This window comes from Macaca nemestrina, chromosome 6 (genome assembly GCF_043159975.1).
Source record: "Macaca nemestrina isolate mMacNem1 chromosome 6, mMacNem.hap1, whole genome shotgun sequence".
In the NCBI taxonomy this organism is placed as follows: Eukaryota; Metazoa; Chordata; class Mammalia; order Primates; family Cercopithecidae; genus Macaca; species Macaca nemestrina.
The window spans coordinates 14,052,450-14,079,694 of record NC_092130.1 but is presented as its reverse complement, the minus strand read 5'-3'; the positions used below and the strand labels follow the sequence as shown (position 1 = coordinate 14,079,694).

At 37.3% G+C, this 27,245-nt stretch overlaps 1 protein-coding gene across 8 annotated transcripts in view; it reads left to right on the top strand.

Annotated features, from left to right (window-relative positions):
* Nucleotides 1-27,245, top strand: part of LOC105480824 (teneurin transmembrane protein 2) — a 3,943,693-nt gene that overhangs the window by 2,039,152 nt on the left and 1,877,296 nt on the right. The window lies entirely within an intron of this gene.

Genomic DNA, 27,245 nt, shown 5'->3' with positions numbered 1-27,245 from the left:
ATGGCTAGACCTGAAGTACTGAAACAGCACACTCAAACATATTTAGGACTTTCTTTTCATATCCTGCCTCATTTCTCCACTGGTCAGGGTCAATATCTGCTTTCTCTCTGTAGAAGTATTTTCTATGATTCACTGGTCCTAGTGGAAGGAAATCAGATTACCAACAATATCTAAGAATTACATCTCATATCCTAGGCTTTCAAGAAGAGATTGACAAGCTTTCTCTGTTTTGGTTCTGTAATAGAATTCCTAAGTAGAGAATCATCAGTCCAGCTCAGGTTAGGTGACCACATTGAATGGTAAACTGTAGTTAGAATATGGGCTACAATTGTAACCAGTCTAACAGTTCCCAAAACAACCGTGTGGATGGAAGGAAGATCAAAGGACAATCTCCAGTATAAAAGTACTCCTCGGCCGGGTGCGGTGGCTCACGCCTGTAATCCCAGCACTTTGGGAGGCCGAGGCAGGTAGATCACGAGGTCAGAAGATCGAGACCATCCTGGCTAACACGTTGAAACCCCGTCTCTACTAAAAATACAAAAAATTAACCGGGTGTGGTGGCATGTGCCTATAGTCCCAGCTACTCGGGAGACTGAGGAAGGAGAATGGCATGAAGCCAGGAGGTAGAGCTTGCAGTGAGCCAAGATCACACCACTGCACTCCGGCCTGGGTGACAGAGTCAGACTCTGTCTCAAAAAAAAAAAAAAAAAAAAAAAAGTACTCCTTTAAGGAGTACTGCACTGGAGTACTCCACTGTATACATGCTAAAGCTAATATTTCTAAAACTTTCCACAGGTTGCTTTTCTAAATGCTTATAGATAATTTTATGTTTTGTTTTATAAAAATTGATCTTAGCTGAATCTCAAAAACGTAAGGCTGAAAGTTTAGTAAATAGTCAACTGAATAGGACATTATCACCACACAAGGATAATGCCTAAAACAAAACTCTAATTTATTCATGGATAATGTCTTCCTTAGTTCAAGCATATACTGACTATTAAATATATGGAAAACCTTGGGCTCAGAAGGTAAACAAATAACAATGAGCAAGATAGCCTAGTGGAACAACCAACAATTAACAGATAACACACAATAATGTGGAAAATACAATAATGGAAATATCTACGGCTTATTACGGGGACACTGGGGAAGAACAAAACCCTGCTAGACATGACGGGTGACCATAAATGGCCTCCCGGAGGAGTCAAACCCTAGGCCACATCTATAAAGAGAAGTAAAAGTTAATTAGGTAAGAAATGGACAAATGATCCAGCAGAGTTAGCAGGGGCCAAGTGATGGGGGAGCCTGAAAACCTGGCTAAAGATCTTGGACTTTTCCGAAGGTCCCTAAGAAAAGAGTATGAGAATGGCAAGCTCTGATTTGCCCAGAACTAGGTCTAGGTTCCAGTTCCCATTAACACAACTGCAGAGAGTTGGTTTCGAAGGAGCTTCTCAAGTAATCAAGCAAGATAGGCTAATTTCATGAAAAATGTAGTCTAGCATTCTGTAATGTCCTAATTATACAACACCCCTGTCCCCACACCCGTATGCTCTGCAGGTGAAAGAAAAATCTGCTGCTTGCAAGAAACAATCATGTTCAATCAAAGAAATCAACAGAATTAACTATTTGGATACATTTGCCTCCTTGCTCCAAGAATGCAGAAGACTTTACCACATTTGCTTCCTGCTAATCGTTCACCTCCACCAGATCCAGGCTTTCAATTATAGTCAAGCTAAATTGCCTGCCTTCCTCTGCCTTTACTCATCATGAAGTCATTTGAATTTGCTCACGGGAATTTTCATGTCCAGGACTGACTCTTTCTTCCTATCTGCCAGAATCTATGGTTATCATTATTAAAAACTCAGTCTGAGGCCTTTCCTCCTGGGGCTGCTCATTACATTAGATAGGGAATGTATAGAACTCTCCTTCTGTCAATCCCAACCATCTCTTCCACGGTATTCACGATACGTGAATGCGTTTTTGTTCTAACATTTTTGTATGTGCATTCTTCTTAAAATACCCAAAACTAAAACTCAAAACTCTGTCATATTTCCCCTTGAAAATGTTTATTAAATTGGGTGATACTAACTTTAATCTCAGGAACAGCAGATGGGCATGGTCTGCTTTCGTATGTGCATGTTTTTATGTGTGTTTCTGAAACATTTCGCACAACAAAAATATCATTTTTTATCATTATTTTTTAAAATGTGATATTGTGTCCTGAAACAATATTAAAAAATCACAATTTCAGGAAACTCATCATTTTCCAATCATACAATGTATTGGCTTTAAACTCTAGCAAGTCATGAGAAATTGGCCCATGAAATCAAGGCATAATAATTTAATGAAAATCTATCTAAGAGTTTAAAAATATATATAAGAACTAATTATCTGTACTTGTCCTCAGTGATTGATTTGCTTTAGCTAGCACCTGGGCCTCATATTTGGCAAGGAAATAAAGAAAATGTCAATGAAAAATAGTTTTCATCATTCTATTTTTCAAATTCAACTCTTGCATACTCTAGAAAGGGTTCCTGTTCCTACATGCTGTATTTGTGCCAGACCTTTCCCTATATAATAATGAGTGCAAACAATTGCTAAAAATTACAACTGTCTGTCTGTCATTTAACAAAAAATACTTGTTAAATTTTAAGTCTAGAACTATTTGATTTTTTTTTTCTTATACTCTGGTTGCAAGGTATGAGATACAAAGTCCCAAGCAGTTTCTATTTATTTATTTATTTATTTATTTATTTATTATTATTTTTCCTTGAGACGGAGTCTTGCTCTGTCGCCCAGGTTGGAGTGCAGTGGCGTGATCTTGGCCCACTACAAGCTCCGCCTCCCCTCCCGGGTTCATGTCCCTCTCCTACCTCAACCTCCTGAGTAGCTGGGACTACAGATGCCCACCACCATGCCTGGCTAATATTTTTGTATTTTTAGTAGAGATGGGGTTTCACCATGTTAACCAGCATGGTCTCGATCTCCTGACCTCGTGATCTGCCTGCCTTGGTCTCCCAAAGTGCTGGGATTACAGGTGTGAGCCACTGCACCCAGCCCCAGTTTCTATTTATTTTTTGTATTAAGAATGTCTTGAGGATTGCTGTCACAGGATGAAGTGTGCGTGTGTGTGTGTGTGTGTGTGTGTGTGTGTGTGTGTGTGTGTGTTCAAGCCTCGTCCTGCTAGGATCTTCTGGGTAGATCAGTCCTCCAAATCCCTTCCTGAACCTACCTCACCCTCTCTAGATATAACTGTTCCTACTACCATTCTTCTAACCCTCATCCATGTTTGGTTCTGTTTGCCCCTATCAACTCTACATATACTCATATTTACTGTAGAGTTAATGTCTTATTTCATATAACATATTTTCAATTTAATTAGAACCTCCTAAAAGCTCAGTTTCAGCCTTAAGGCTTGGCTGCCTAAATAGCAGTGAAGTGTGATAAAGAAAGAGTAGACCAAGAAGAAGGAGCCTCATTTCCTATGCACATGTTTTATCTGAGACGTAGAAACAGTTCATGTAACAAAAAGATCATTGCATTTGCCATCCTGTAAAATGTGATCGTGTCTTGAAACAATATTAAAATCGCAACCCAAGGAAACTCATCAGTGATGACACTTATGAGCCGGGTGACTTACAACAAAGCATTCATCCTCTCTGGGATAATTTCTTCCATGAGACTAGATCAATGGTTTTAAAAATGTGGCTATTTTTTTTTTCTTTTAATAGACTTTATTTTTCATAGCAGTTTTAGGTTCACAACAAACTTGTAAACAAAGTTGTGAGTGAAAAGTGTTGTAGTCTGCCCTTATCTTCAGGGCTACATACTAAGAACCCCAGTGTTTGCCTGAAATCTCAGATAGTACTAAACCTTATACATTCTACGTTTTTTCCTATAATATGTACATACTTATGATAAAGTTTATAAATTAGGCACAGTAAGAGATGAACAACAATAACTAAAAACAAAATAGAACATTTTTAGCAACGTATCATAACAAAAGTTATGTGAGTGTGATCTCTCTCTCTCTGTCTTTCTCTCTCAAAATATTTTGTACTGCACCATGGGTAACACAAACTACAGAAAAGGGAGAAGACTGCTCTGCAGAGACTTCCTACGTACTTCTGCCCTCACACATACATAGTCACACTCATTACCAACATTCCCCACCAGAGTGGCACATTTGTTACAATTGAGGAACCAACATAGACATGCCATTGACGCTCTTGGTGTTGTAAGTTCTATGTTTGGGCAAATGTATAATGACAGGTACCCACCATTATAGTATCATACAAAATAGTTTCACTGTCCTAGAAATCGAATGTTACAAACGTGTTTCTTGTCTTAGTTTCTTTTTTTTCTTTTGGGGCAAGAGTAGCACACACCTTTTAGTTTTCTTTTTTTTTTTTTAATGAAATTTATTCAATCTGAATATCTAAAGCAGAAAATAGGAGAATGACTGGTTAATGAAGAGGTTGAATGTTTGAAACCCTACCTCTTGGGATCTATCTCATCAGATAACTCCAAATTCTTTCATGGTAGTGAAAGAGACCACTATAAACTTGAAAGAACATAGTTTGAGAACTACTACTAAATTACTCTTTACGTGGTTTCCATTCTTAAAGCATAATTGAGATGGAGCTGGGAAAATGATCACTTGTTCAAAATGGTGCCTCTTCAATACATTCTCATGGTATTATAGCTGGTAAAATGATGAAGATGGAAAGCCGTTGGTGTTAATGGTGTGAAAGCCAGTACCAAGGCTGCTCCATAGACCATAACATCCATACAGATGGTACTCAAATGTTGGCCCTATATTGTGTCCTATCCAGTTCCTCCCACTGTTGACCAACAAGTGCCACAACTCCCCCAGCCTAGACTCTGTACTCCCAGAAGATTAGAACCTGTCCTATCATCTGTTTCAGTCCAACTTCTCTTAGTTTCAAAACTGTGGTTTCAAGTGGGATGTATATGTTCTTTGGGAACTTGGGCTCAAAATAAATAGTCTGGACTTTTAAATAACAGAAAACTTGTCTTTCCCCTTACAAAAATAAAAGCACCTGTTTAAGAGTGGCAAAAGAAAGTAAATCACATAATAAAGAGTAGCTAAGGACACCTGACAGCTAAAAGTCCATATAGATTTTGGTATTCTTGTTAAGTAAATGTAATCTGTGATTCATCTTAAAAGCATTTGTTTAGACCCCATGGCTTTGGAAAGTTCAAACTCAATGGTAGATGCTGAGTACTTAAGTATTCCTTTCACAGATTTGCTAAGAAATTTGTCCTTATGATATCATGCATTTTGATACAGTAATTATCCACACAAAAACACACACATAGAATTTATGAACAGTTAATATGGACATGTGGAATGGATAGTGGCAAAGGTTTCATTATAATGTGCACAATAATTTTTATTTTGAGTAAGCTAACTGAATGTCGTTATATGTAGCATTTGAGGTTTGCATGGTTGGGGCAGATATGCACAATTTTATTGGTTATATAAGCACAGATAGGTATTAAAATTAGGAAAGCCAGAGGGAAAAGGTTCACTTCCATGCCCCAGTACAAATTTTAACACTACTTCAGTCTTGCTCTTAAACCTTCAGTGTCCCCTAAAGATTTACACTTAGATCTGGACTCTAACTGGATTTCAGGACATCTGTGATTGGGGCTGAACTCCGTATTTCCTTTCACTCAGGCCACTTATCTCACTATGCTTCCTCTCTTCCAAAATATGACCATAGGAATTGTTGGCATTATACAATTCAGCATTAGATCTCAGAGTATCTTTTGAAACTTGCTAATTATTTAATATCTTAGTCTTCTCTCATAGCCTATGACAATTATACGTTTTTTTCTTGCCCACTCTTGGAAAGATTGTAGAAAAGGTCGTTGAGAGACAATCACTCAAAGGGCCCTTGAAACCTAAGCTAGGGTAATTTATTAGAAAGAAATGGAAATAGGAATGAAGATCCAGCCCTAGAAATCAAAATAGGGAGTACAAAAACAACCAATGTAAGCTACGATGTAAGTTACTTCTCTGAGTATCAGAGAAGACAGCAGTCTTCTCCCTTTTCTGTAGTTTGTGTTACCCATGGTGCAGTACAAAATGTTTTGAGGGAGAAAGACAGAGAGAGAGAGAGATCACACTCACATAACTTTTGTCATGATACATTGTTAAAAATGTTCTATTTTGTTTTTAGTTATTAGCGTGTGTTTCCATTCCGGTGCTGGGATGTTACAGGGTTAACTGTAAGACATGGATTTCATGTGCAAGCATCTAATAAACATTCTGTTAATGGGAGTTGCTATCAATGCTGTTGTTGTTATCAGTGTCCTTGCTATATTGCTCATAGAATTGATAACTATTGTTATTATTATTGTTCCTGTTATTACTATTAAATTATTGACTACAGGACACAAATCCAGAATGATTGAAGTCTTTACCTTCCACTCAGTGTCTTTTTGCCAGAGAGTGGAATGACAATTATAATTTTGATCAATGAAAGAGTTTCTGACTCTTCCTCTCTTAGCGGCCCTGAGTGTCAAACCTTTTCATTCATTAATAAATGTATTTGTAATATCTGAATTGATTAAACATTCTGTTAAATTATACCTACAGTAGCTCTCTTTTAGTTAACTATGCTTATAGTATCTCCTCCTTTAATTAACTATTTTCAGGTAGCCCTACTCATGAGTCTTTACATATATGTGTGTATGTTTTTAAATCTTTTTTTGTTTAAAGAAATAAAGGATATTGTGAATTTGTATGATGGACTTGAACTGTGATCTAAAAAGCATACTTTCTTCTTTATAAATAAAATTACTTGTCTTGTATTTATGTAGTCTCCCACACCAATTGAAATGAGTAGCAACTGTGATAATCACTGAATGTCTATGTTTAAATAAAACATCCCAAATATAGACAGTTACTCCTATCAACATATATACCAGCTTTTATAAAATGCACTTGGCATGTTTAGCAATGATCACTTAAAGTATTTCTGTGAACTTAAATATGGATTGAAAAAACTCTATTTAACAAAATAAAAGTAACATCTTGTCATTATTAACATCTCAGAAATGTGTTTGTAATTCAATGAAGTCAAAGAAAAGAGAGCTTTTGCCTGGAATACTTTATTCAGTTTATCTTTAATTCTTACCTTGTTTAAATTCTGCCTTAGCCTATTTTGATCACAAAATATCCTGGATTTTCATTGTGTCAACTTCTTAACTATTAAGCTCAAAATGCCACTGGTTATCTGTCACATGATCAGCAAATATTTAGTCTCTAAGTGAGTAAGGTATTTCACTTTATGCTGACTGACATTTAAAAAGGTGGGGTTCAAAAGACGAATTCTCCATTCCAACTGGTTCCTGGTGAAAGGGAAACAGGAGGGTTCCCTTGACCCCATTCACAGGACTTGTGACAGAGGTGTGGCTCACTTAATTGGCTGCCACCATGCTCAAACCCCTTGTGGGATGGGGCACACACAGGCAAGTGGGTGCCAGGGCCAGGGTAAGTGCTTTCGGGTTCCAGCCCCATGGCAGCATCTAGGGGTGTGTTACAATTAATGCTCTTTTAGCAGTTGCTGTCCACAGATGACTATGTGTTATCTAGCTCAGTGGAGAGTCAGGGTGACAGCCTTTTACACCCTGCCCTCTTGGTGCCTGGGTTCTTGTCCAGCATCCAGGAAGAATCAGGTCACAGGGACTTGAAGGATGGTGAATGCAGAGATTTTATTGAGAGATGGAGGTGGCTTTCAGCAGGATGGGGAGCTGGAAAGGGGATGGAGTGGGAAGATAATCTTCCCCTGGAGTTCAGCTGTCCCTAGCCAAACTCTTCTTGATATTCAGACAATTCTTCTCTTCTCTCCTTTTCTGCTGCACTTCTCTGCTGCTCTGCTAGCAGAGTTTGGGGTGTTTATGGGTACAGGATGGGGAGTGTGGCAGGCCAGGGCAATTTTGGAAAAAGCAACATTTGATTGGGAAAACAGGGATAGCTGTTCTCATTTAGGGTTATGGTATCCAGGCTTGAGGGTGGGGCCTTTGCTGGGGAACTACACTCTTCTACCCAGTATTTCCCTGCCTCATGTTTGAATCAAAAGTAGATGTGACATTTAGGATTGCTCTCTTAATGAACTAGAAGAGTTGATTACTATTGCTGTTTGATTGTTTATCTTATCAAATATAGGCTCCTTTAGGGCAAACACCTTGTGTATTTCCTTCACTCTGGCACTCCTGGTGTTTGCCACAAAGCCACATCTTAAATATCTGTCAAATTAATGAGCCTACTATTTTATTAACTTTGTTTTGGGCCCAAACAAGCTTTTGAACATAATCAAATTGTATACTTTTTCACATAATGACCAACTTTTAGAAAATTCTGCCATATGTTTATTTTATGCTCAGTCGTATCTGATTTGCCATATATGGTGGCTGAGTTTCATTTCTCCACTTACTGGACCCACTCTTTGAGGTCCTTATAGTTACTTAATATTTACTGAGTGTTTGGCATCCAATGGCTTTGCATTAGTCCTTCGGTTTAAAATATTCCTTCTGCAATGTAAGAGTCTATCATTCACATTAAATGCAATCCTCCATCAGATGCATAAAAGTTTGAAAATCTGAACTACCAGGTGCCAAATTAATGATACCGTGTACCGGTACTTGTTGGTTTGGGATAGGCGCCCTCTCAGCCCTGAACAAAAGGCCCCGTGAGTAGCACTGATTGTAAAATGTTCTGACTCGAACTTAGGCCTCTTAATAGCCATCATGAGAAATTTACATGATCCTATAGCACACTTTAGGGAAGCTTATGCAACTTGCCTGTTCACTTTGTTTGCAGTAGTCAAAGCCCTGGAGACATCAGCATTTAACTGTGATTTGAAATTGCTGAAGTGGGTCGTTCCACCAGGCTGCATGGCCTACACAGCAAGTCTAATAACAGACGGCTCTGTCTGGGGGGAAATGGCCAGACAAGCTGTATTCAGATTATCTTCAGGGAGAAGGCATTAATGCCTGAAGAAACTACTTTTCTCCCTCACCTCAGCCCTACTTTATTTTGCTTTTCTTTTTCTTGTTTTTTGTTGGTTGGTTTGTTTGTTTTTGAAGATAGAGCATAAATGTAACCTGTGCTGACCTTGGGCTCAATGTTTTTATTCATGGTTTGTTGAACTCTTGGTCAAGTTTCCATCACTGTTATTAATCATTCAGATTGCAATTGTCAAACAGACAATTGAAACCATTCTGCACAAAAGCTGAGTAAACAGGGTGCAGTTGGGGGGAAAGAGAAAAAGAATGAAAACAGAGGATTAAAGCAAATCAAATGGATTAACCCTTGATGTGATAATTTATACTAGGACTAGAAGTCCATCAGAAGAGCTGTTGTAGATTATATGTGTGATTAATTGCTGCTATAGTTTCACTGGTGACAAAATGATTAATAAACTTTAAGACAAAAACACATCCTTTTGCATCTGTACCTAAGTGTGCAAAATCTAGCAAGAGTTTCTCATCCAGACCTTGGTTCCAGTGCAGGACGGACAAACTTTTTTTTTTTTTTGAGACAGGGTCTCGCTCTGTAGCCCAGGCTGGAGTGCAGTGGCGCGATCTCCACCTCTTATCACTGCAAGCTCCGCCTCCTGGGTTCACGCCATTCTCCTGCCTCAGCCTCCCGAGTAGCTGGGACCACAGGCGCCCATCACCATGCCCGGCTAATTTTTTGTATTTTTAGTAGAGACGGGGTTTCACCGTGGTCTCGATCTCCTGACCTCGTGATCCGCCCACCTCGGCCTCCCAAAGTGCTGGGATTACAAGCGTGAGCCACCGCACCCAGCCAAGACGGACAAACTTTTAATTCAGATTTCTGTGGCCCTAGTTAAGATAAAAGTATCGTCTTTACAATAGATCCACCCTGTCTCACTTGTGAAATAAATGGTCGGGAATAGGAACCCACTTCTGAAAAGGCTTCCTAGCGCAAGGTTTATTTGTCTACAGCCACCAAGGCGCACAAATGCTGCCAGTCAGGAGATCAAGCAGTATTCCCTCTAGTCCTTCTTTGCCCAAGGAAGCAATTGTGCATTTCAATAAAAAATAGAATATCGGAGAAGTGATAGAAGAATGGATAAAGTAAGAAGGTTTTATGGAATGTAACATTTTATTTTTGGTTTTCTGATCATAGCCTGTTTCAGTAGGGTGTGTACCGGTTTGTAATGTGCTTTCACATACATCATCTGCTTCACATCCTTAGGACTCAGAATAACTCAGACTTTACCATTATGAAAATTACTTGGGGCACTTGGTAAATGGGCATATTCCTGAGTCCCTCCCCCACAGATTTAGTGTCAGTAGATGAGGAAGGGGGAGAGAGAGATGAGTGCTCCATGTCTTAACAAATATCTGCAGGTGAATGTGAAGCAGGCAAATCTCAAAGAAGCTTTAAGAAAATCTGTTATAAGGCTCAGATAAGTTATGTTTGTTTTATTGGTAAAGAAACTGAGGATTGAAGAAATGAATTTAAGATTATAAAGCTAGAAAACTTTGAAGTTTTGAAACTGTCCAGGTGTCCTTGTACAACGATAGCTTTGGATGGGAAGAGTCCCAACATAGTCACCATAGACAGCACAGAGGGCTGTGACTTAAACAAAATGAACCAGTGCTTTTCAAACTTGGCTGCACATTGAAATTACCTGGGGGACTTTAGATATATGGATGCCCTTGTCTCACTCCCATTTATTGTAATTTTATCGATCTGGGGAGTGACTTGGAGTTGGACATTTTTCAAAGATCCCTAGGTGATCAAAAGTGCAGATAAGTTTGGGAATCACTGGTATGAACCTTTGAATTAAGACAGTATTTCCCAAATTGATTCATGCATGTCATGTCGCATGTAAGATGGCTTCTGTGGTAGAAAAATATTTTTAAATAGTTATATATTTATTTTTATATGTAGTTTTTTAACTGTTATAATAAACCAAACCCATTATCTCATACACATTCTTTCACACAAAGCTAAAGTAGACATTTGCATTATTTTAAAGAGTGAATTACTTTAAAAATTGTTAAGCAAGAAATAGTATAACTGTATGTGGAAAGAGAAAGTGATATAGAAATAAATGTAGAGAAAACTAGGTTAAGTGATTACATTTCTAGAAGACGTCTGTTTCATAGGTGTAAGTAAACTCTTGAGACAATGTCTGTTCCCTCATTCATTTGGTTGCTGTATTAGAACACTGGTAAATGAACTCTATGTTGTCAGCTACCTAAAGAGGTCAGATCCTAGTGAGGTGAGACCATGAAGCATCTGGGGTGACAGAAGGTGACAGAGGCGTGAGTGGCAGGAAATGACTAGGAACAGTTTTGTCTTCTTCACAAAGGTAGTTAGCTGTCCCTGGGTTTAGCATACAGAGGTGGGAGCAATGTGAAAGAGGCAAGATATTTCCCCAAATAATTTAAGGTTTTAAGAAAAAAAAGCTGAGATAGTATTGAAAATAATTCTGGAAGCTATCTGGACTCTAAATATAAGATGCTGGCAAAGAAAATCTTAAAGGAACTAGTGGATAAGAAATTGTTTAACCAGATATTATAGCATAAAAATCACAATCACCACCAGAAGAATAACAACAGCAATAACATTAGGTTGGTCCAACAGTAACTGCGGTCTTTGCCATTACTTTTGCACTAACCTAATAATATGATGTAGTACTGACAAAGCAATACCTGAGAAAGATCAGGACCACACTATATAATATTCAAAACTCAATCCCAATATATTAGTATTTAATATATGATCCCGATAAAAAACAATAGATGCCTCAGTCAATGTCATTGGAATGATTCGCTTGTAATTGAAAAAGAAAATGCATGTGTATCCCCAAGATATACATGCTAAAAACTAAAAGTATTAGAAAAAGTTTAGACAAATACAAACATATATATAATATTCAACTTTGCTTTAATGAAATAAAAAACAGAAACCATAAAGGAATAAAGCATTGGCAGGTATAACCATATGGTAATTTAATTTTCATATGACAAAATTAATGGCAAATAAAAAATGGATTAAAATATTTGCAATTTATGTTGCAAAATGTTAATATCCTTGAGATAGAAATAAGTCTTATAAATCAGTAAGCGGAGACAAGTATACCAATAGAAATGGCCAATAGACAGAAAGATGTAATTCTCAAAGAAAAGCATATTAAATATTTATTGAACATGAAAAACACAAGTAATGAAACTTAAATTATAGTAATAAAATGCATTTTTATCAATTTGGCAAACAAATTATAACATAAATAGATTATAAATAGGTACAACAATTTTGGAGGGTTATTTGGCAATAAACAGCAAAATGCAATTTTGCAAGGCCCTTGATCTAACAGTTCCACTTTTAAGAATTTATCAGAAGAAGACAAATATTGACAAGATCAAAACTTTAGCTGTAGTATTGTTTGTTTGCACATTATTTAGAGCATTGGAAATTTGTAATGCTCTACATGCTAAAAATAGTACAGTAGTTAAATAATTTTTGTCCACTGAAAAACAGAATAGAATACCATTATTGAAACTGATGTGCTAGGAAACATAAATATGAGGGACTTAACAAAAGAAAAATGGAAAAATATTTATATTGTTAAACATGGTCATTGGATGCAATTGGGTTCATGATATTATTTTCTCTAATTTTGGAATGCTCAAAGTTTTTCATAGCAAATGTGTGTTTTGTTAATCAATGTGGTAAGTTAATGTGCACTGACACAGAAAAAGTTTCTCAATATAGTTAGTATAAAAAGCAGGCAAATGAAATTTAAATGTGATATAATATGAGATTTTGGAGTGAAAAAACAGTATGTGTCTTTGTGTCCTACACAAAGGGAAAAAATAGTTGAAAGAAATAACAGAAGGTTTAAAAATTATTTCAGAAATATTGAGGTTGCCCATAATTTTTCTTTTTAATCCATATTTTCATCAATGAGCATCTGTGACATTTTAATAAGAAAATATGCTCTGAAATAATATTTGATATTAATATTTTACCTTGACATTTTAAAAATATAAATCCTCTTCAAGCAGTCAATTATTTATTTGACATGTATTGAGCACTAACTCGTGTCAGGTCTTGTGAACGGAAGTGTAAGGAAAAAGATGAACATGACATAGTTCTTCATCCTCACAGGGAAACTAGGTACACACGTGAATAATTACAGAACATCGTGGTAAATGCTATCACAGCACAATACCTAAAGAGCTATAGGAACCCACAGAGAAAAAGAGTATTATTTTGGTTTCATTAATAGTTTGATAAAAAGTTAGCAAGAACTTGGTTTTCTTTTTTTTTTTGAGACGGAGTCTCGCTCTGTCGCCCAGGCTGGAGTGCAGTGGCCGGATCTCAGCTCACTGCAAGCTCCACCTCCCGGGTTTACGTCATTCTCCTGCCTCAGCATCCCGAGTAGCTGGGACTACAGGCGCCCGCCACCTCGCCCGGCTAGTTTTTTGTATTTTTTAGTAGAGACGGGGTTTCACCGTGTTAGCCAGGATGGTCTCGATTTCCTGACCTCGTGATCCGCCCGTCTCGGCCTCCCAAAGTGCTGGGATTGAGCCACCGCGCCTGGCCTAAGAACTTGGTTTTCAACTATTGCTAATGAACTAAAAGTTTTCTTGTCATGGACTTTTTCAGTTGCCATTATTTTAGCTACTCAACACACCTCCTGCAGGCTGGTAGGAGAGGCAAATCACCTGGATGCTGGGCCCAGGGATGTCACTGATACTCTTCCTGGAACCATTCTAGCTCTGGACAGCTCCATTTCCTCAGCACTATCTCCTAACTCTTGAGCTTGTCCCACCAAGCCTGGAGAGCAGCTGTGGGAGAGTCTTGTGCTGGTAGAGATACTGACAAGTGTACAGAGAATAATTTTGGCCCTGATTAAGCCCTCTCATTGCTAGAATATCTGTAGTGACTTTAGTTTCCCTTTTAGTTATTTTTTGAGAGAAATGAAATGAATTGTTTTAATATACCTTACCTGCATGCAGATCACTCAAAACAGATTTCTATTCTCCAGTACCATAGGCACTAACTACATGTTGCCACTGGGCAATTGAAATATGATTAAGTTCTAATTGCAATGAGATAGAAGTGCAAAATAACATCACAAAATAACTTCGTGAAAAAAAATATCTCTTATTTAGCTTTCTTTCTTCCAAGAAAAAAAAAAGGCCATGTAATCTAAACAATTGTTATATTGGTTATATGTTAAAATGATAACATTTTTTAATTTGGGCTAAATAACATATATTGCCAACATTAATTTCACCTTTTTCTAACTTATTTAATGAAGCCACTAGAAAATTTAAAATTACAGGTGTGGCTTACATTTGTAACTTCACCTGAGAGTTCTATTGGATACTGGATTAAAAGCTTCAACAGATGAGCCCCAAGGTACCTCCAAATGCTGAAATTTTATAAGTGCTTTATTCCATCTTCATAATAATTCTATTTGGTGAGGATAGCATTTTACAGGTGAGGAAACCATAACAAATGGCCCATCAGCTCGCTTCCCGAATCCACTGAAGAGCATTGTATAAGTTATTTTGTTTGTTCTGTTTGGTTGGTGAAGTATTTGCTTTAATACTTCTTAAAGTACAGTGGGGAAATGGGCAATCCACAACATTCAATCACTTGGCAGTTACTTTGTCCTTCTTATTTCCCATGTGATAAGGAACAGGCATATAAACAAGTGAGCTCATCAGTTCAAATTCTCAATCTCTCTCCTCTCGCTCTCATGTGTGTGCGTGCACACCCGCACACACACCTCTGAAGATGTCTGCCATTTAAAATAGTCACTTAGAAATGTAGAATATGCTCTAATGGTCCCTGATTGGATCGTTATACAACATAGATATATATCAAGAAATCACACTGTACCCCATAAATATGTACAATTACAATGTACCAATTTTAAAAATTAGTAAATAAAAGGATGTAAAAATATACCAACTATTAATTATATAGCTAAGGGAAAATGTGAAGTCTTCTAGTAAAGGAGCCTCTTCTCCTAACTTCCCCCCATCCCTTATACCCCACCCCTGTCTTCCCCCAGCAATGGAACCCTTTCTTCACATTAGCTGTTGAATAGAATGCTGGTACTGAATACAGATGAACAATGTGCTGCTCTGGTGGATGCAATGGAGATCTGGAATCCTCCTCCCTCTACCTCCCCTTGCAATTCCTGAAGCACATCTGAGTTTCTTCAAAATTCAGTTTGAAAAGAAAAGTTAGGCCCAGAGAAGTGAATTTCAGGAACATTACTTATTTGTATATCATAGAAGGTCATATTTCCTCTATCACCAGGTACATTTCCAGAACTAACCCCAGTCTTGATTCAGAATAGCAAGGATGCACCTTCTTCATTCTAAAGAAAGAACTAAGTGGGAATCTCTCTTGGGTATGTAGACAAAGGAGATAGGATAGACAGAATGCCTTAGAAAGAAACCAACCAAAACAAATCAAACTATGGTGCATTTGTTCACTTACTTTTCTGTTTCACAGTAATACAGCCTTGGTTTCCAGAATTAACTTGTACATTGTCAGTAAAAGCCCAACACTTTTTGTTGTTGTTGCTGTTTCAAGCTAGAGTCACTTTGTTTTGGAGCTAAGTAGATACTGGGCCTCTTTCTTTCCTGACCTTTATGACGATTTTGTAAGAAAAACACTCCACCAGCAGCCTGCCTTCACTCCACTTTTAAGCTCTTCTTAGGATGCTCACATCTGGTAAGTGCAGATGACTTGTCACTAAAGGCATAATAAAAAAAGTAGAGACCTCCTTAGGTTTCTGGCTACTGTATGTCGACAAGCTGAGTCAGTGTTTGTGATTTTATCCTCATAAGTTTTCTTTTTGGGGTACAAATCAGGCTCAGCCTCCTAACGTTTTCAGAGAACTTACTCTCATTCCTCAGAAATCAATGATCAGGAGGGCATTTGGTTCTGAATGAGTATATGTCAGTCTACTCTGAAGGAAACCCAATGTTTACATTTTTATCTGTTGATATTTTAATTAACAATTTAAGTGCAATGTTTGCCCTGTGAGTTCAATGGGAAAAACTCTGCAAATAAACAGCAGTTCCCTCTTGGACAATCACTCTGTAAATTAGCTTACTTTGTCAATAAAGTGCATGCCTATCAGACTCTTCAAAGCAGCAGGGGTGAGGATGTTCATTTACTTAAGCAGTAGGTTCTACCATTAGCGTTTGTGATTGGTGTTAATTAGAACTGTGTGTGCGTGTCTCCCTGCCACAGAGCCCACGTTTTCAAAATCCTAGTAACAATCAAGCTATTAATAAATTAATTACCCATATTTGTTTCTGTTTTTTAATCTAATTGAACCTTTTTGAGCAATACCATCTTGATGAACATTCGAGGACTGGTTTCTCAGAACTAGAATGATTTAAATCATGCTTGATGACTGTTTAAAAGAGCCTTCTATGACTGTTTAACCTAGTCATCAAACTTTTCAGAAGCCTAAGTATTTTAGCAATTTGGAACAATTTTTTAAAGTTTTTTTTAGTTAAATGGGCTTTGATAAAGTAAATGTTTTATTTTTCCCAAAGTATTGAAAGTAAACAAATTGGATTTACTGGCATCCAAGAGAATTCAGAGTATTGGGAGATACCTAAGAAGATATTAAGGTTGTGTTGACAAAGTTGGGTAATTAGAGCAATTAAGTAGATAATTCAGATGCTCCTGGTAGAGATTTGGGGTCCCTGATATTAGAGAGCTCAGCTACCCCATGTGAAAAGTATTTTCCTTTGACCTAAAATATCCAGACTGAATAGATTATTTTTAGCTCTCTCTCTTTGCCTTGGGAGAATATAACCTATACGTTTCTCAATTACCTTGAAACTGGACATCAGACGAGCCAGTGTAACTCAAAGCTGTTTTCAGTACTGCTAGCATTTGAAGTGCAGAAAGGAGTGAAACATGATTTATATATTATGCTGTTGGAGTATTTAATATTAATATTTAAGTGCTACTTTTTATTAGCAAACACATGATTCTCTGGAAAAGTTGAGGAACATCTCAATCCAGCTTGGTGTTTTGCATTGGTCTGTACCTTCCAGAAGTGTTTAAAACTTACAATTCTTTATACCCCTTGAGAAATTCCTTGTAGATCAAGTAGGAAACTCACAGTTGTGTTTTCTCTATGGCTTATTTTCTGCTTAGATATCACCAGTCAGTCGCCCTGAGAACTACGTACCTCTTTATTTCCTGACTCAATCCTGTCGATTTGACTCGTGGACACCTAAGCATCAGCTGCGACTGTGCTTGTGGGTTCTTACACCTTGATGGGTGCCTAGACCCTAAAGATGTCTTTTTAATAATTAGAAAAACTGGAAGAAATCTTACAGAAACTCTTAGGAATGATTATATCTCAGTATCTTATTTTCTTAAAAATAGTTATTGCATTTGGCTTTAGACAATGGAATTAGTCATTTTAATGGATTTTAGCCTGGACAGATGCTCCTTATTCTCATATACTCCTGAATTTGTGCTCCTATGAAGATAGCATCCCTGCATAGTAACCATGTAGCATGCCACAAAGGATTATTATGGTAGATGGAAGAATAACCACAAGATGAGAACACTTTCAATAAAATGAAAATGAAACTAGACATTTCCAATAGCCATAAGTATCATGTTTGTTGCTAAACTGTGTGCTCTGGCTGAAAGGGAGAAGGATTTTTCTACAAATTAATAGATATTCTTCTATTTGTATATTTCTTGTATGTGACAATTCTATACTGAAGCATGTTTTGTTTTGTCTTCCTCCCCCCTTAATTATATTGAAGTCTGTGTTTGTAGACATGGGGAAAAAGCAGCGTGTTGTCTATACCACAGTACATTTCTGCCTTTTAAAATAATATCTTACAGCAAGGAAGAAATTTATACAGACACAACATAAAATCTTCTTAAGTGGTAGAGAAATCAAGACATTCAGTGAATTAAATTCCTAATGAAAACATTCTGTGTTATGAGGAGACAACTAGATTATTTTTGTCTACGGCTAAATGCTTAGAATTTACAGACTATATCTGTATTCTTCCTTTGTTTTAAGAAACAGAATTAGTCTTTTAAAATTAGCTAGTTATTTTATATATATGTATATAACTTAATATGAGCAATTTTCATCAACCAAGAAAACTCTCCCAACCTATGTCTGTACCTACATATGCAGCATGATTATGGCCATCGGTAATGATTATATTTGCTCACATGACATATTTGTTTGTTGTTTTTTTAAAAAAAAATACAATTCATAATGTGAAACTTTAAAATTTAACTTTATAGGAGCTCTTTCTTGCATTTAACAACAGTTCTCCAAAAATTAAAAGAGAAATATTTGGACTACATATGAAGTGGGAAAAAAATGGACCAAGCAAATGGAGTATTATTGGTTATTCGTTTTGAGTGCCTTATTCTAAATAGGATTATAGGTCCTGCTTTCTCTACTGATAAGAATTAATTGCTGCTTCATGCATTTTGACATTTTTTAGGACCATCAAGTCCAGACTCACAACATCATGATTTAGTTTTCTTATAAAGATCAATCCTCTTAAAAACTATAAGCAATCTTGTGGGTGGTATACTTCTGATTAAATTAAAGGAAAAGCAATTAATTAATTTATTTTTTCTTTAAAGACTCCATGGAAAGAGAGGGGTAGAGAAATGAAGAGAGGAGAGTGAGAGAAAGAGAGAGAGGGAAAGAGTAAAGGATGCTTATGTCCATTGAGAATAGGTGTATTTCTATATAATATCAGAGATTTGTGGGTTTTTCCTGGCCTGAGGCATGGAAAAGATAAAGCATTGATTTGGTTTTAAAGGATTTTGTAAGCAAATGTATACAAAGTGTTTATAAAGGTCCTTGGAGTATGTTGGAAAATAATACTGAAAAAATACTGTTGAATTTATAAATGCAGCCATTAACAGTAGCCAAGATTGCAAGTGTTCATATTTATTGTGTAGTGACTAATTCTATTTTTATACTGTATGAAACATGTTAGGGTTAGCCCCAATGGCACTGCAGGGCTAAGGGCTGCTAATATTTAGAAATATTATTGCATGTTCCTTCACCATAGTAAAGCTACATCTGACTTGCATGAACTTTGGAATGTGGAAGAATGTAACTTCATTTTTTAACTTGGCACTATGCAAATATTTATTTTCTTAATTAAAAATAAAGAAATATTTTAAAAATTGAAACACATACTGCCAGTGCCCTGTTCATAGTTCCCCCAAAACAAACCACTTTGGAGCATGCCTACTGGATTTGCAGCTGCCGGCATTGGAGATTCTTGGACTGAGAGATCTCTCTATAGTCTGCAGTCCACCTCTGCCTGTGCGTACAGCAGACTGGAATTCTCCATGGGATTATTTTTCAGTTGCCCACAATGGCTGTTTGCTAATGTACATTTTATTGGATTCCTTCTTTCTTGTCTTACTTCCTTATTTCTTTATCAAGATTTCTTGAGATTACATCACTTTAAACTACATAAAAATTCTTATTTTAGGGTATGCTTCTAGAAAAACACAAGTCGTATGTATTTTTTGAATCGGTTATCTATTCATGTGGTTAAAAAAATCAATAGGGAAGAGCATAAGCTGAAAAGTAATTCTTTACTACCCTTGTCCCAAGCAGTAAAACACTTAGGTAAGAACAAAGCGAGAGGAGTTCTTGCCTTGTTCCACATGTTTTAGATTTAGAGGGTCTTGCACGTCTCAAACACACAGAGATGTGAGTTTATTAAAAAGACAAAATGCTTCTACTCTCAGAAGAGCATCAGCTCACAGGGCTGCTCATCATCCTTGATATCACAATCCAAGCCCCAGGGAGGTGCTCCTTCGTGTCTCTTGTCTGTTGTCTTGAAATAAAAGGCAACTGTGTTCACAGGCTTTGAAGGTTCGTGAGTTGTGTCACAGCTGACATCGAAGACAGACGCTGCTTCAGAGTATAGAAAGGTTTTGATCAGGGTAGCACTTAAATAACAGAAAAAGACAAATTAATTAACTTGTCAAGTACTTTGTCTGAGGTAGCATAGAGGTAATAGTTTCCTGAATGATCCATGTCTTGTTCTCGTCCTGCTCCAATTTGTGTTCCTGGGTGTTTAGGAGTCAGCGTGGGGCTCACCATAGTTGCACATGAAAACTGAAGAACTTTCGCAATCACTAACAATTTAGATTCTTCTTAAATTTGGATATATTGCACAAATCTTTACAAATGTATTTGAAGTATGATGAAGTATGATGTCAATTTTTTACATTAACCACTAGAAAGATGATAAATGTTAGAAATATGTGTTTTTATAAAATTACTTTAAAGTAGTGAATTAAATTTCAAAAAAGTAAATAAAGCATTTTCATTTATTTGACTAGTTTGGTTTCAGATTGAAGTATTTTAAATTCAAATTTATATTTGGTGTTTTTAATGTTAATAAATATTTTAGAATAAAATAATTTTGAAAATATACAGAATGCTTTCATTTTTGTTCACTTTTAAATTTATAGTTTTAATAAAAATTATTTTCAAATTTGGTGAATGTTGAATTCATTTACTTTTTATGTAACTGAGACTGTGTACAAGTCAAGATTGTAATGAAAATAAAAGACACAAGCTCAGCAAAGGAAAAAAGCAGACAATAAAAAAGAAATAGCAAATCTTCAAAGAGGTGGTTTACTCAAATTTTTAAAAGTATAAAAGAGTGAAAGCAAGCGGACTTCTATCATATGTGACCCAAGAATTCATGTAAAAGATATTACCCATTCTTTGTTTAATGAATATTAAATATTGCTCGAAACAAGGAAGACGAGCAAGGAAATGATTCTTATCAATTCCACAATGAACAGGTCAGATAAATATCTGCATCTTTATATGCTCTACTAAGTAAAGACATAAATGCTTATAAATACAATGAGAATGGAAAAGAAATATTCACATTAGGTTTACAATTCAAAAGCAACAATAGCATCTTCATTCTGTTGATTAGAAGCTAAAGAAGATTGGATTCACAAAATCATTTGTGATGGTTAATATTGAGTGTCAACTTTATTGGACGGAAGGATGCAAAGTGTTGTTCCTGGGTGTGTCCGTGAGGGTGTTGCTAAAGGAGGTTAACATTTGAGCCAGTGGACTGGGAAAGGCAGACCCACCCGCAGTCTGGGTGGGCACCATCTAATCAGCTGCCAGTGTGGCCAGAATAAAAGCAGGCAGAAGAACACAGGAAGATTAGACTGGTTTAGGCTTCTGGCCTACATCTCTCTCCTGTACTGGATGCTTCCTGACCTCGAACATCAGATTCCAAGTTCTCCAGCTTTGGGACTCAGACTGGCTTCCCTGATCCTCAGCTTGCAGACAGCCTGTTGTGGGACCTCTTCTTGTGATGGTGTGAGTCAATACTCCTTAATAAACACTCCTTTATATATACATCTATCCTATGAGTTCTGTCCTTCCAGAGAACCCTGACTAATACAATTATCAAATTGAACAAGAAGTATGAGACAAACTGGAGTTAAATTACACTTCTTCAATGATGGTTCTAGAACACAGCCATCAGTAGTTCTGAAAGTGCAGGAATGTTTCCTGGTACAAACAAAGTCAGTTTTCAGATTTCAAATTCAAATTTCTAAGTACAACTTCCTCTGGTTAAACATGGCGTAACAGTTAAGTAATTTTAAAACAAAATTATTTCTAGTTGGATAAAAAAACTTTTAGAAATTAGCTTTCATGTTCTAATTTCAAAGACAAAACACATAGGTATTACTGTTGTATGTACCAATCTTCAAGATCCACTTAGGCCAAAAATCATATTTGTGATTAGAAACATTTAGTTTCTCAGGTAACGTAATACAGAAATATCACCTGCACATACATACACATACGTCATATACAATTATTGGAACTGAAGAAAAAATGCTCAATAAGTAGCAAATGATTAATAGTATTTAGCAAAGACAAGTAAAACTTTGATACAAAATATTCGTGTGGTTCTTAAAAGACTAGTACATGTCTAATATTTAGCTAAGCAGAAGGATGCTTCCCATAAAATAGACAACAATGGAAATAATGTAAAATTGTTGGTTTAAAAGAAATATTTTAGAAATATGATGCAAGAATGACCAACATATGACAGATAAAAAATATAAAATAATTATCTAGAATAGTAAAATCAAAATTAGAATCAAAATTTAATGGATATTAAATTGAGATAAGTCATACAAAAATTTTAAAAATAAAAAGTAAATATTACTTATGGAGATTTTATTACCACGAAGAAAAGTCATGTTGAACACCTAGTATTCGTTGTAGATGTATATTATCTACTGAAAGAATGAAACAGAATAGTACAAATTAATGATTATTTCCCTGGGTTTACGCCTATTCATTTAAAGAAGTATAGGTTTTGACTTAAATGAAAATCTAAAAAGATGCCTTTTAATTTTTGAGATTGATTTAAATATTGACAAATGTATGCCTTTGATAAGGGGAAAAACATGGTTAGTAAAGAAAAAGACATGTAAGCTAGACTTTTGACTGAAAATGTAAAACCATTCTTTGTGTTTATGTGTGGCACATAGATTGCATTTGTTACTAGGAAACATGGCATTAACCGTGAATAGTTTCTGAAGCAATTCAAAGAGTATGGCATTTTGTAGATCTTCTGTAAAGTGGAATATGGTGATGAGACACATATCAAAATTTAGCCTTACTAAAACTCCTGAACAATTGATGGAAAGAGAACTAAAGTCTGTCAAAGCAATAAGAATTAGTTAAGACAGGATATGAAATGCAGTAAAAGTATTAGGTGAAACAACAGAAATCTTCTTAAAGAGTAGATCAGGACCTTTGGTGAAAAAGTGAAATTATTTTGGAATTAGAACTTCCACACTTTTTGATGATTATGAATAATGCTAACAAAAGCTTTAAAAAGAATGCTAAATAGATCTAAGTTTGGTGATATCACTTTTTAAGGCAGTGTTTTTTTAAATAAAAACTTTTTACAAGTCAAAAGAAACTGTGAAATAGGCAACATAAGTGATATCTCAATAAAACATAAGAACATTTTAACAAGAAAGTAAAAATACTTGCATGACTTTGAGGGAGAAGATCCAAAAAAAGCAATACAAATTTCTATAGAAATTATTTTCTTGTCGTAGATCAATGTGAAATCGCCATTGAAGAAAGATTTGAAAAACATTAAATAATGTATGCAGTTTTTCATTTTCTTTATAAAATACCAGCACTGATGAATTCTAAAGAAAATGCTAGAAATACTGTATAGATCTAGATCAAAGGTCAGTAAACTATGGCTCTAGGGCTAAAGACAACTTGTTGCCTCATTTTGTAAACAAAATTATAGTACAATACAACTATGGCCAAACGTATAGGTATTGCCCATGATTGCTTTTATACTTCAATGGCAGAATTGTGTAGTTGCCACAGAAACCAAATGTCCTGCAAAGCTATTTACCCTTTGGGCTTTTACAGAAAAAGTGCCCTTAAGTGCTTAGATAATGCTTTAAGATACAGTAAAATATGCTATATAAACAATGATTAACATAATAAAAGAAAGTTTGTGTCAATAGAACTCAGAGTCTGAATAAAATCTTGACCATAAAAATATAATTAGGGAATTTGGTATATGAAAATATAAAAAATGGCTAGAATAAATATATAATAATCTATGTCATTATGTTTCAATCATTATGTCATGGGATTCTTGTGGTGTCGCTTTTCCAGCTGGAAGCCTCTGTGGCCAGTGGCACTTTTGCCTGAGTTTTGTTCATGCCTGCTGGGCTCATTCCGTCCACTAGGCCTGGCAGGCTGCCCTTGGCTGGTGCTACCAGCCTGGATCCTACTCTGAAGTGGCTACGTTGTCTGGGTTATATACCCTCGGGTTCATCATCATGCACCAGGAAAATTTAGGACACAGACACACGTGAGGATTTTAGGAGCAGAGGCTTCCTAGACAGAAGAGAAGAGAAAGAGAAACAGCTCTCTACATAGAGAAGGCTGTCTCTGGGTGGAAAGGACCGGATGGTGGCAAATGCCCTGGATTTTATAGCCCAGTTTGAGGAGGTGGTATCTGATTTACACAGGGCTCACAGATTGATTCAATCAGGTTACACAGTATGCGAGAAAGGCTGGTGGCCCCACCCTAATCTTATTATGCAATTTTCCAAGTTGATTGGTGCCATCCTGTCTGTTCCTTACTGCAAAAAGTGGCTGACAAAGACAAGGGAGGATGGAGCCGCCATCTTGAACGTTATTGGCACAACTGCCATTATCTATGTCTGCAGCTCAATTTTATAGGCTGCTCTTTGTTAGAAAGGAAAATAATCTGGGGCTGCTTTTCATTACAAAGAAAAGCCATACTGAAAACTCCCATACCCTTGCTATCTGCCTAAGTGATTTCTTTTTAACTCTATATCAATGCCTGCCAAGGGCAAGCCAGGCACAGAGCAGTGAGGAGTACATGAACGAGAGAGCACACGGTCTGGCCTCTGTGCACAGTCAGGCATGCCAACTGCTGTGGCAGGGCAGGCAACTCCAGGTGCCAGCACAGGTGCTGGCTCTATGCAAACCTGCGGCTGGATCAGATGCACTGTAAGTGGCTTCCACGGTGGGGACCTGCCTCTGGACAAGGGGAATGCAGTGACATTCAGAAGCTTGGAGACACAGAGCCTCAAGGAGAGTGTCACAGCCATGGCTCAGAGAGCCCCTAAGTCTGGGCTTAAGCCCCTAAGTCTGGGCCCTGGAAGGACCACAGCTCTTCTCTCCTTGTTACCTGAAACATGGCAAGTGAGGGATGCATGTTTCAACCCTGTTTGTGTTATAGCTCTTTCAGTCCCACCATTCAGTGAGTCCTGAGTTCTTGTCCCACATCCAGGAAGAATGAGGTATGCAGACAAGTGGAAGGTGAGCAAGGCAAGGAGGTGCTTTATTGAGTGACAGTACAGCTCTCAGGAGACTGGGAGTGGGTAGCTCCTAACTGCAGGCAGGTTATCCCATTGAGTTTGCGGCCCTCAGCAGAGAGGGTACCTGGAGTGGGTAGCTCCAATCCACAGGCAAGTTTTCCCAACATCTTCGTGAGTCTGGCTAAGTCTGGGGTTTTTATGGGCTTCAGAAGGGAGGAAGTGCATGCTGATTAGTCCATGGTCAGCCATAGGTGGGTCCAGAAAAAGCACCATAAGTTCTCACTCCAGGCCATGGACTCCACCAGGAACTGACAGCCCAGTCCCCGTGTTTCAGGCCATACCTAGCTTGAAGGTGCAGCTTCACTGGGGACCAGCCCCTTTCTGCCCAGGAGCCTATCTGCCTCCTGCTACCATCTATGTGTCATCCATGGTGCCCAGACTGTGCCAAGGGGTGCCTTCAGGCCCACAATGAGCCAATCAGCCATCCTCAGCACCCCCTTGGCTTCCCTCCTATGCTTGTTAGCACCCAAAGTCCTGAGGGGCTGAGGTGGCAGGGAGCTGGCATGTCAGCACCTCTCTGAGTGTGCGTACACTTGGCTAGGTCATGACAGCACTGGGGTTCCACCACAATTTTGCTCTGAAATTGGAGCAGGTGCTGGGAGCAGGGAGAGGCCAGGCAGCAGGAGCAAGCACTTCTAAACCTGTGGGGGTCAAGGCGGCTTCCTTGGACCCCAAGGGCACAAGGATGCCCAGGTCCACAGTCACAGCTGGGTAGCTGCAGCTGTGCCCAGGAGGACGGGGCTCCCGCCCTGCCAACTAGGAAGGGGGGTGGGGCTCCCATTGTTCTTGGCTCCTGCCAGCACTGTGGAGTGCGCAGCCCCTGCAATGCCTTCTCTGCTGCAGCCAGCCTCTTCACAGCTCCAGATGGGCTGCTGCTGCTATCAATTATTATTTTTGTTGTTTATTAAAATTAAATTATGAATAAATATATGGTATCTATTTTGTTACTACTTTTTATTTGCTTTATTTTAATTATTTTATTTTTTAATAATTTTATGTAATACATATATAATGTGAATAATTTTATGTAATCAATATATGATAATTTTATGTATTAAATATATAATGATTATGTCTTTATTACTTGTCTCAACATTGTTGACTCTTCAACAAAACTACAAGAACTGTATCATTAATAAAATTCAGTCATCTTTGTTATTTTGTCCACTTTTAGAAATATAACCATATTTTTCTTTTATTTTAATTTTATTTTTTATTACACTTTAAATTTTATGGTACATGTGCACAATGTGCAGGTTTGTTACATACATATACATGTGCCATATTGGTGTGCTGCACCCGTTAGCTCATCTCCTAATGCTATCCCTCCCCCCTCCTCCCACCCTACAACAGGCCCCAGTGTGTGATGTTCCCCACCCTGTGTCCAGGTGTTTTCATTAGTCAGTTCCCACCTATGAGTGAGAATATGTGGTATTTGGTTGTCTGTCCTTGTGACAGTTTGCTCAGAATGATGGTTTCCAGCTTCATCCATGTCCCTACAAAGGACATGAACTCATCCTTTTTTATGGCTGCATAGTATTCCATGGTGTATATGTGCCATATTTTCTTAATCCAGTCTATCATTGATGGACATTTGGGTTGCTTCCAAGTCTTTGCTATTGTGAATAGTGCCACAATAAACACATGTGTGCATGTGTCTTTATAGCAGCATGATTTATAATCCTTTGGTTATATACCCTGTAATGGAATGGCTGGGTCAAATGTTATCTCCAGTTCTAGATCCTTGAGGAATCGCCACACTGTCTTCCACAATGGTTGAACTAGTTTACAGTCCCACCAACAGTGTAAAAGTGTTCCTATTTCTCCACATCCTCTCCAGCACCTGTTGTTTCCTGACTTTTTAATGATTGCCATTCTAACTGGTGTGAGATGGTATCTCATTGTGGTTTTGATTTGCATTTCTCTGATGGCCAGTGATGATGAGCATTTTTTCACGTGTCTCTTGGCTGCATAAATGTCTTCTTTAGAGAAATGTCTGTTCATATCCTTTGCCCACTTTTTGATGGGGTTGTTTGATTTTTTTCTTGTAAATTTGTTTGAGTTATTTGTAGATTCTGGATATTAGCCCTTTGTCAGATGGGTAGATTGTAAAAATTTTCTCCATTCTGTAGGTTGCCTGTTCACTCTGATAGTAGTTTCTTTTGCTGTGCAGAAGCTCTTTAGTTTAATTAGATCCCATTTGTCAATTTTG